The sequence below is a fragment of the Triticum dicoccoides genome, chromosome 7A (assembly GCF_002162155.2).
Source record: "Triticum dicoccoides isolate Atlit2015 ecotype Zavitan chromosome 7A, WEW_v2.0, whole genome shotgun sequence".
NCBI classification, from domain to species: domain Eukaryota; kingdom Viridiplantae; phylum Streptophyta; class Magnoliopsida; order Poales; family Poaceae; genus Triticum; species Triticum dicoccoides.
Window position 1 is genome coordinate 345,936,969 of NC_041392.1, and position 12,221 is coordinate 345,949,189.

Here is a 12,221-nt window from a genome sequence, read left to right on the forward strand (position 1 = left end):
TTCTCTTCTCGCTCTCTTTTGTGAATAGGTTAGCCACCATATATGCTAGTCGCTTGCTGCAGCTCCACCTCAGACCTTTACCTTACCCATAAGCTTAAATAGTCTTGATCACGAGGGTGTGAGATTGCTGAGTCCCCGTGACTCACAGATACTTCCAAAACCAGCTTGCAGGTGCCGTTGAACCGTGCAGACGACGCAACCAAGCTCAAGGAGGAGCTCGATAAAGATCTTGCCCTTTGTGTTGTTTCGTTCTAGTTGATCAGTAGTGGAGCCCAGTCGGGACGATCGGGGATCTGTGTAGCATTTGGGGTAGTCTTCTTTTATTTTGGCTCCGTAGTCGGGCCCTGATTGTATTTGGATGATGTAATGCTTTATTCATGTATTTGTGTGAAGTGGTGATTGTAAGCCAACCATGTATCTTTTCCCTTATTGTATTACATGGGTTGTTTGCGAAGATTACCTCACTTGCGACATTGCTTTCAATGCGGTTATGCCTCTAAGTCGTGCTTCGACACGTGGGAGATATAGCCGCATCGAGGGCGTTACACTATTCTTGAAGAAAAATCTGCTGATGTCGATGATGAAGTTACTCCAGTTACTTCCGAAGTAGAAATCACCTCGGACAGTTCTTTAGGAGATGCCACCGAGTGAACCAAGTTCTCAGCTTCTGCACTCATGTTATTCATCATGTTTTCACACTACTTGACAAAAGGGAGAGAATTACATTGTGTTTCGATAGATATGCTTTCTATGTTTCTTTGGTTTGGTTTCGTGTGAGATTTGACACTCCCATCTTAAAGACTATCTGCTCTATGGTCTAAAACTTTAGTGTTGTAATGTTAATAACCCCGCCTATTGCACTATTTTCGCTCGAAGCATTTGTTTTGCAGGTGGAATTATTATCAGAAGTTATGAATGATTGCACTACAATCACGATGGATTATACGTCATCAGTGTGAATCATTATCTCGAATGATTGAAATTTCATCCATATACTTCAATACTTGTAGGAGAATTTATCTCATATATATTACCCTGCATGCATCTAGGCGGTATAGTTCATCATCAAGCCAAGTAACACTAATTCACTCTTGTTTGAATTACTTTTCATTTATCTATCTTCACTTCGATGGTTATCTGTTTTGTCAACAACCATCCAAAAGGGGGAGATTGTTGGTGCAATGATTGGCCCCTTATGTTTTGGAGTTTGTTGACATAAACAGTATGGGAGATGTGTTTGCTAGTGCATACTAATAGGTCCCTGAAATCACGAGGAGTTTGATTCAAACGACGAAGGTAATCTCCTACGTTGCAGTGAAGGTTATCACCGAAGATTATGATAACAAGAGTGATCCCTCAAAAAATGCTGACATGAAGCAATTGGTTCGGTGATTGTCATCTTAAAGACGAAGTGAATAAGTAGCATTTATTTCGTTGTTTCTCTTCTCTTTAATGAGTCATAGGACCACCATACTATTAAGAGGGGTGTAATGTTCGAAGCTTTCATTCTTTGATGCTAAACCCAAATCCTATGAAATTTGCGAGACAAATCTCTTTGTGTTCCAAGCAAATACTTGCCAACAAGAGACTGTGATATTCTTTGCTGCGAGATATTTGTCTCTGACCAGGAGTTAGCATTACATGTCCCTCAAGTAATGTTACCGTTGCTCCAAAATCCGACCATTGTGAATGTCTCGGTTGGCCATTGTCTGGACCGCATGTCCAAGATGGTCATTTCCCACGAGGGAAGGCTGTGGCTATAAATAGCCACCCCACACCGGCGTTCTTGATACGTCTCCAACGTATCTATAATTTTTGATTGTTCCATGTTGTTATATTATCAATCTTGGATGTTTTATAATCATTTTATATCATTTTTGGTACTAACCTATTGACATAGTGCCAAGTGACAGTTGCTGTTTTCTGCATGTTTCTTACATCGCAAGTAATCAATATCAAATGGAGTCCAAACGCAGTGAAACTTTTTGTGGATTTTTTGGACCAGAAGACAACCAATGGGCCGAAGAAGCACCTAGAGGCTGCTCCGAGGGGAGCACAACCCACCTAGGGGAGTCAACAAAAATCAATTCCAGCCGCCGCAGAGTCCACAACCACCATATCCAATCTAGACACCATCACGGAGGGGTTCACCACTTCCATTGGTGCCTCTCCGATGATGCGTGAGTAGTTATTTGTAGACCTTCGGGTCCGTAGTTAGTACCTATATGGATTCCTCTCTCTCATTTGATTCTCAATACAATGGTCTCTTGGAGAACCATATGATGTAACTTTTTTTGCGGTGTGTTTGTTGGGATCGGATGAACGTGAAGTTTATGATTAGATCTATCTCTTTTTATTCATGAAAGTTATTTGAGTTTCTTTAATCTCTTATATGCATGGTTGCTTATAGCCTCGTATTTCTTCTTCGATATTTGGGTTTTGTTTGGCCAACTTGATCTATTTATCTTGCAATGGGAAGAGGTGTTTTGTAGTGGGTTCGATCCTACGGTGCTGGATCCCAGTGACAGAATGGGAACCGACACGTATGTATCGTTGCTACTACGGATAAAAGGATGGGGTCTATCTCTACATAAATATATCTTGTCTACATCATGTCATCGTTCTTATTGCATTACTCCGTTTCTCCATGAACTTAATACACTAGATGCATGCTGGATAGCGGTTGATGTGTGGAGTAATAGTAGTAGATGCAGGCAGGAGTCGGTCTACTAATCTTGGACGTGATGCCTATGTAATGATCATTGCCTGGATATCATCATGATTATTTGAAGTTCTATCAATTTACCAACAGTAATTTGTTTACCCATCGTTTGCTATTTTTCTCGAGAGAAGCCACTAGTGAAACCTACGGCCCCCGGGTCTCTTTCTCATATTATTTGCCTTTGCGATCTATTTCTTTCCTTTTTATGTTCAGATCTATTAAACCCAAAAATACAAAAATACCTAGCTGCAATTTATTTTATTTGGCGTTCGATCTATCAATCTACTACAATTCACTCACGTTCGTTTGCCAATTTGTGGCACCGTTACCCGAAAGGGATTGACAACCCCTTTAACATGTCGGGTTGTGAGTATTTGTTATTTGTGCGTAGGTGCTATTTACGTAGTGTTGCTTGGTTCTCCTACTGGTTCGATAACCTTGGTTTCATATCTGAGGGAAATACCTACCGGCGTTGTGCTGCATCATCCCTTCCTCTTTGGGGAAATACCGACGTAGCTTCAAGCCGCATCAAAAGGAATTTCTGGTGCCGTTGCCGGGGAGGATCATCTATATCTACCAGGATCCTAATCACAAATCTCATCTCCTCGCAATTTACATTATTTGCCATTTGCCTCTTCCTCTCCCCCACTTCACAAAATTTGTCGTTTTATCCGCCCTCTTTTTCGTTCGCCGTTTTCTTGCCGGATCTATTTTGGAATGCAATCTTGTTGTGTAGTTATCACGACTCGAGAGAACACCAAGTTGTGTGATTTATCAAATACCAATAACAATGATTTTATTGGCACTCTGATTGCTTCTCCTGCCACTAGTGCGGAATCTTGTGATATTAATACTACTTTGTTGAATCTTGTTATGAAAGATCAATTTTCCATTACTCCTAATGAGGATGTCGCGTCCCATCTTAATACCTTCGTGGAATTATGCGATATGCAAAAGAAAAAAGATATGGACAATGATGTTGTGAAGATGAAATTATTTCCGTTTTCTTTGCGTGGTTCTGCAAAAATTTGGTTCTCTTCTTTCCCTTGCAATAGTATGAATTCTTGGAACAAGTGCAAAGATGCTTTTATCACTAAGTATTTTTCGCCCGCAAAAATTATTTCCCTTAGAACCCAGATCATGAATTTCAAGCAAAATGAACATGATCATGCTGCACAGTCTTGGGAAAGGATGAAAATGATGCTAAGGAATTTCCAAACTCATGGGTTAAATCTTTCGATCATCATACACAATTTTTATGCGGGATTGAATTTCGTTTCTTGTAATATTTTAGATTCTGCCGCGGGTGGTACTTTTATGGAAATTACTTTGGGTGAAGCCACCAAATGTTTTGAAAATATCATGGCAAATTATTCACAATGGCATACCGAAAGAGCTCCAACTAGTAAAAAAGTTAATTCGGTTGAAGAAATTTCTTCTTTGAGTGAAAAAGTTGATGCTCTTATGAAATTGATTGCTAGTAAAAGTGCTCCTATTGATTTCAATGATATGCCTTTGTCTACTTTCATTGAGAAAAATAGTGATGACGTAGATGTGAATTTTATCTCACGCAACAATTTAAATAATAATGCTTATAGAGGTAATTTTAATCCTAGGCCTTTTCCTAGTAATTCCTCTAATAATTATGGTAATTCCTATGGAAATCCTTCTTATAATAATAGGAACACCTCTGATCTTGAGAATAATATTAAAGAATTTATCAACATGAATTTTTTTTCAATACTACCATTGAAGAAAAGTAGAATAAGATTGATGATTTGTCTAGAAGTGTTGATAGAATTTCTCATTATATAGAAAATCTCAAGATGAAAAAAATTCCCTAAGGTAGAAGAATCAATTAAAGCTCTCTATGTTTCTATTGATGAATGTAAGAAAAGAACCGCTATGCTTAGAGCTAGAAGAGAATTTTTAGAAAAAGCGTTTTCTAGTGATTACTTTCGTAAAAATGATGAAGATCTTAAAATAATTGTTGTTTCTTCTATTGATTCCTTGTTTAGTAAAGTTAAGATTAATTATAAAGGCACTGGAGAATAGAAAACTTTAGCTAGAATGCGTCCCGATAATTCAGAGGGTGAAAATCTTGTTGAGAAAATTGATAAAAGTGGGTTTAAAGAGGTCAAAATTTAACTAGTGATGTGCCCACTCTTTTGGATTACAAAGACTTTAATTGTGATAGTTGCTTTTTGATTGATTGTATTTGTTTGTTGCAATCCATGATAAATTCACCCCATGCTTATGAACAAAATAAAGCTTTTACTAAATATATTGTTGATGCTATGATGAAAGCTTTAGAAGAAAAATTGGAATTAGAAGTTTCAATTCCTAGAAAATTGCATGATGAGTGGGAACATACAATCGAAGTCAAGATAAAAAATTATGAGTGCTTTGCTTTATGTGACTTGGGTGCTAGTGTTTCTATAATTTTGAAATCCTTATGTGTTATGCTTGGTCTTACCGATATTAAAGAGTGTTCTTTAAATGCACTTGGCGGATTCTACTATTAAAAAGCCTATGTGAAGGATTAATGATGTTCTTATTCTTGCAAATAGGAATTATGTGCCCATATATTATACTTTTCTTGATATTGATTGCAATCCGTCTTGCCCAATTATTCTTGGTAGACCATTTTACGCACTATCGGTGTCGTGATTGATATGAAAGAAGGCACCATTAAGTTCCAATTTCCATTAAGGAAGGGTATGGAACACTTCCCTAGAACAAGAATTAGGCCACCATATGAATCAATCATAAGGGCATCTTATGGATCTAGAACCAAAGATGACAAAACTTAGATCCTTGCTTTATGCCTAGCTAGGGACATGAAACAATAGCGCTTGTTGGGAGGCAACCCAATGAATAAAAATTATTTTTGCTTTTTTATATCTATTCTTGAGTGTTAGCACAATTATTCTACTATTATGATAGTGTTTTTTTGTGTTTTAATTAGTGTTTGTGCCAAGTAAATCCTTTAGGATCTTCTTGGGTGATAGTTGTTTGATCTTGCTAAAAATAAACTTTTGCACTCACGAAAACAATTATCATTTCTAACCAGAGAGCGATAAGATACCAATTCTTTTTTGCAGAAGATTAATATACAAATTCCCCAGGTCATCCTAATTTTTCAGAGTTTTTGGAGTTACATAAGTATTCAAAATTTCCAGATTGCTACACATTGTTCTGTTTTTTGACAGATTCTATTTTCTTTGCATTGTGTGCTTGTTTCGATGATTCTATGGTTTTCTTTGATGAGTTTTTGCCATAGAAAAGTTGGAATATAGTAGATATAATGCAAGAATAAAATATGAATTGGTTTGCTACAGAACTTATAGTAGTGATTTGCTTTCTTATAGTAATGGATCTCATGAAGGTTTTGTTGAGTTTTGTGTGATTGAAGTTTTCAATTTTTGGGTTATGTTACGATGGATGAAGGAATAAGGAGTAAGAAGAGCCTAAGCTTGGGGATGCCCCGGCATCCCCCTCTATTATTCAAAGAGAAGGAAGCTACTAAGCTTGGGTATGCCCCGGCATCCCCCGCTATTATCCAAAGAGAAGCAATCTACTAAGCTTGGGGATGCCCCGAGTGGCATCCCGTCTTTCTTCTAACGACCATCGGTATTTTACTCAAAACTATATTTTTATTCGTCACATACTATGTGTTATGCTTGGAGCGTCTTGTATGATATGAGTCTTTGCTTGTTTTATTTTGTGTTTTTAGTCTTGATTCCTTGCTAGACACACCTATTTGAGAAAGCCAAAATTATGTCATGACTTGTTAGAATTGCTCGCTATGCTTCACTTCAATTTTTATGAGCTATGGATTTTCTCTAGTGCTTCACTTATATCTTTTTTAGCATGGTGTGCTTTAGTGTATTTTTGAAGAAATGCTCTCTTGCTTCACTTAGATTTATATGAGAGTTAGTAAAAGTTTCAAGAAATTCTCTCTTGATTCACTTAGATTAATTTGAGAGAAATAAATGTTATGTTCATGATCTTCACTTATATTTGTTTGAGCTTATCAAAATCAACACATGAAAATTAGTTCCAAGGTGATAGATATACAAGAAGGATATAATAAAAACTTTCATGAAGATCATTGGACAAAATAAACTTGATTCTTAGTAATAGTTTTGAGATATGATGATGTGATATGTGAGTCATGTTGATGAGTAATTATGCTTTAGTAAGAATATTGGTGTTAAGGTTTGTGATTCCCTATGCAAGCACGAAAGTCAATAGTCATGTAATAAAATTACATCCTACTTGTGGTGCATTATTCGGTGTTAATTATGCTTAATGCTCGCTTATGAGATTATTCGTTTCTTGGTTGGTTGCTTCTCAATCTTTTGCTAGCCTTCATTTTGCACTAAGTATGATCACTACTTGTGCACCCAAACCCCTTTAAACCAGTTTTGCCATATGAGTCCACTATATCTACCTATATGCGGTATTCTTTTGTTGTTATAAGCAAATTTGTATGTGCCATCTCTAATATTCAAAATAAATTTCTCTTTTGTGTGCTCGTACCGCTCGCGAGGTGGTGAGGGGTGGCTAATATTTTCCATGCTAGATGTGTTATTCTCACGATGAGTGTTTATTCACTTGTCATTGCACGAGAGTAAGGCAAAGGTATTAGGGATGCCCAGTCCCGAAATGAAAAATGAATTTACTTTATGTTGTCAAATAATAAATTCCTTGGAAAGTGTTGGTATGGAAGGCACCCGTGGATACGGTTAGCCATGGAAAGTGAAGGTATGGTGGAAAAAGGAATAAACTTTAATTTCTGTTTGGAAACCGCCTGTGATATATCTAGCATGGAATGTGTTGGGAACTCTAAGTCATTTTCGTTGGTGGGAAAAGTATGCCTCTCAAAATGTTTTTATCTCTCAATTTTCGCTTTGAGCTCTAGCACCTCTACAAATCCCTACTTCCCTCCGCGAACGGCCTTTCTTTTACTTTATGCAATTTTTATTTGTAATTTGAGACTCCATCTTCCCTTATAAAAGCACCAACTAGGGGGCACTATAATCATAGTTGAGCATTGGGTGTAGCTAATATGCGAGTGTGTTCTATGAATGGTTCAATGATTGAGCATGATAGGGTAGGGATAGCTTATTTTAGCATTGATATTTTGAAAGACATGGTTGCTTGTTGGTATGATTGAGTATTTAAGTTATCATGTCAAAAATAGACTATTGCTTTGAACAATATAAAAGTACAAATGTCCATGCTATAAATAAAAGAATATGAGATGACATGTTAGGCAGCATTCCACATCAAGAATTCTATTTTTATCATTTACCTACTCGCGGATGAGCAGGAATTAAGCTTGGGGATGCTGATACGTCTCCAATGTACCTATAATTTTTGATTGTTCCATGCTGTTATATTATCAATCTTGGATGTTTTATAATCATTTTATAGTCATTTTATATCATTTTTTGGAACTAACCTATTGACATAGTGCCAAATGCCAGTTGCTGCTTTTTGCATGTTTTTTACATCACAGGTAATCAGTATCAAACGGAGTCCAAACACAGTGAAACGTTTTGTGGATTTTTTTTGGACCAGAAGACAACAAATGGGCCGAAGAAGCACCTGGGGCTGCTCCGAGGGGAGCACAAGCCTAGAGGCCCAGGCGCGCCCTGGTGCGTTGTGCCCACCTCCAGTGCCCCCGGACCACCTCCTTACTATATAAATACCCCAATATTCCAGAAACCCTAGGGGAGTCAACGAAAATCAATTCCAACCGCCACAGAGTCCAGAACCACCAGATCCAATCTAGACACCATCACAGAGGGGTTCACCACTTCCATTGGTGCCTCTCCGATGATGCGTGAGTAGTTCTTTGTAGACCTTTGGGTCCATAGTTAGTAGCTAGATGGCTTCCTCTCTCTCATTTGATTCTCAATACAATGGTCTCTTCGAGATTCGTATGATGTAACTCTTTTTGCGATGTGTTTGTTGGAATCAAATGAACTTTAAGTTTATGATCGAATATATCTCTTTTTATCCATGAAAGTTATTTGAGTTTCTTTTGATCCCTTATATGCATGATTGCTTATAGCCTCGTATTTCTTCCCCGATATTTGAGTTTTGTTTGGCCAACTTTATCTATTTATCTTGCAATGGGAAGATGTGCTTTGTAGTGGGTTCGATCTTATGGTCCTTGGTCGCAGTGATAGAAGGGGAACCGACACATATGTATCGTTGGTACTAAGGATAAAACGATGGGGTCTATTTCTACATAAATACATCTTGTCTACATCATGTCATCGTTCTTATTTCATTATTCTGTTTCTCCATGAACTTAATAGACTAGATGCATGCTGGGTAGCGGTTAATGTGTGGTGTAATAGTAGTAGATGCAGGCAGGAGTTGGTCTACTAATCTTGGACATGATGCCTATCTAATGATCATTGCCTGGATATCGTCATGATTATTTGAAGTTCTATCAATTGCCCAACAGTAATTTGTTTACCCACAGTTTGCTATTTTTCTCGAGAGAAGCCACTACTGAAACCTACGGCCCCCGAGTCCCTTTCTCATATTATCTGCCTTTGCGATCTATTTTCTTTGCCTTTTCTTTTCAGGTCTATTAAACCCAAAAATTCAAAAAATATCTTGCTGCAATTTATTTTATTTGGCATTTGATCTATCAATCTACTACAATTCATTCACGGTCGTTTGCCAATTTGTGGCACCGTTACCCGAAAGGGATTGACAACCCCTTTAACACGTCGGGTTGCGAGTATTTGTTATTTGTGTGTAGGTGTTGTTTACGTAGTGTTGCTTGGTTCTTCTACTGTTTCAATAACCTTGGTTTCATATCTGAGGGAAATACCTACCGTCGCTGTGCTGCATCATTCCTTCCTCTTTGGGAAAATACTGACGTAGCTTCAAGCTGCATCAGTTCTCCGGTGGCTGCTCCGTTCGATTCTGAGAAGATTGTTGAGAAACCCCCTCTCTGAGTGATTTGATTTTAAAATCCACCGAGAGAAACCCCTAGAGCCAAAAAATTAGATAGTGGTTCAGCATCACTCGAATCTAAGTCCAGTACGCTCCTTCTATTACTCTTGAGAGCTAAAAACTCTCTAGACGGCTAGGTGTCAATTTCTTCATAGACCAAGAGTCATTGTGGTTCTTGAAGAAGTCTATAAAGGTTTGGAGATCGCCTCAAGTATGTACCACGAGTGATTGGCATTGGTTGACGAACTAATTGTCGAGGAGAATAGGGGGAAGAGAGTTTGCAGCCCTTCCAACTAGACGTAGTCCTTGTGCAGAAGGACGAACTGGTCTACCAAATACCTTATAGCCATCGAGCATCATCAGCTACCTCTGTTACTCCTATTTATATTGATCTATTTCAATCATGTGATTTGCCTCCATGCATGTTTTATTTTCCATTCGGTAGTTTGTTTTAGCTCACTGTACTTTGTTTTTCATTTGCTCCGTTGCTGGGTTCCGAGGGTTTTGAGATTTCCGAAGAAATTTTAAAACTCCCATTCACCCCCACCCCCCTCTGGTAGACATACTTTGTTCCTACAATTTTCACTCCTTATTCTCCTCATATCGATATCGCACCCAAAATTTGAAAAGTTCAATCACACAAAACTTAACGAAACTCGTGAGATAGGTTAGTATGACTAGTAAAGTGCCCGTGCGTTGCCACGGCACAACAAGATTATATATAGGGATATTGATCAAATGAACTGTAATTCACCCGTGGGTGTCGCATGCGACTTATGATTATATTGTTATAAATATCAACCTTTCGAGTTATTTACCCAAAAACCACCACAATTGGGGCTAGGGTAACAACTTGATACCACATTTATGCCAGGGCACAAAAAACCACCAACTATGTGCCTAATCTGTAACGCGAAACACTGACGCTTGGATTTGGTTGCGAAAACAACCAAACTGACAGGTAAGGCCCGCTTGTCGGTCTGACATGACGTGCTTATGTGGACAATATGCTGAGTTGGACAAAGGTCCCACCTCTTAGTGACTCAAGTGTTTATTTTATTTTACTTGTTCTTTTTATTTCTTTCTCTTTTCCTCTATGGGCATTTCAACAAACAGGTTGTGAGCGGCCCTTGCTTCTTCCTTGTCTCCGGCCAAGGTCCGCTGTGGCTGATTCTTCTCCGTTGCCGAGCCTGTTTGCGCTGTCCGGCAACACATACGCTTTGTGATCGGCATTCGACGCCATCCTCGCCAGCTGCATCGTGGAAGTCAAAGTGGCCGCCTCTCTGGGCGTCGCACCAGGGGACCTGGTCGCGTCCCCGAGCCGCGTCGTAGAAGTGACCGCCTTCCTCGGCGTTGTACAGGGCATGCCCGAGAAGCCCCTAAAGCACGGCGTCGTGTAGAAGCTCGGGCGGCGCTGATGGTGTTCTTCTGCGGACCCATTCCCGAGCAGCCGGCCGCCCCGTCGTTCTTCCTCAGCTCCGGCGTCCATGTACTACCATGATTGAAGATGAATAGATTGAAAGTTTTCCCGCAAAAATAATAATCCATCTATGTGACTTTTATTTAAATAAATAACACATAATATAAATAAGAAAAAGAAAAATATAGTCATATAGAATATTTTGAGTCGCACCCGTCTATGTTTTTTTAGAGGAGCTGTTGTTGGGCCTACGTGGGATCACCTCTCCACGCAATCACTTATTGTATCACCTATCGGGAAAAAAGTTACTAAAAAACCTATGAGGGAAAAATGGTTTCTCAAAAAAAAAGTCTCACTTTCTTTCCCACCGCATTCCATTCCCATCTCACTCTCATGTCTCATCCCCACCCAGCCATGGCCAGCGCCGTGATTTTTTTTCAAAACTATCATGTTTTTTGTAGCAATTTCGGAAACTATAGAACGTAATGCAAAAAAACCAAAACTAGTAGCCCGTCGGCCATTCTTTGGCCGAAGTAGTACTTTTCGGCCACAGCTAGGCCGAAATAGTACTTTTCGGCCACAGCTAGGCCGAAGCAGTACTTTTTGGCCAGAGCTAGGCCGAAGTAGTACTTTTTGGCCAGAGCTAGGCCAAAGTAGTACTTTTCGGCCACACTTAGACCGAAATAGACTTTTTGGTCAAGTCTAGGCCGAAAAGTCACTTTTTGGTCATCCCTAGGCCGAAGTTGCATGGCTCATGCTGAATTGTATTTTGTTGCCACCCGTTTCCCGCCCACCCCTTCCCGCCACCCGTTTCCCGCCAACCCCTTCCCGCCTTATTTTCCCGCCAATCCGTTCCCGCCTTATTTTCCCGCCAATCCCTTCCCGCCTTATTTGCCCGCCAATCCCTTCCCGCCAACCCTTTCCCGCCATACCGCAGTTATTCTTTCCCGCCATTTTCTCCTCTGTATCTATAAAACCCCCTTCAGGCGGAGGTGGATAAGCATTCCAGTGTAGTGTAGTCGAGATGTCCCATTATCCATTCGATCGTACTTTTCACCCTGAGATGAGCAGCACTCTGCTGAGTCTAGCTAC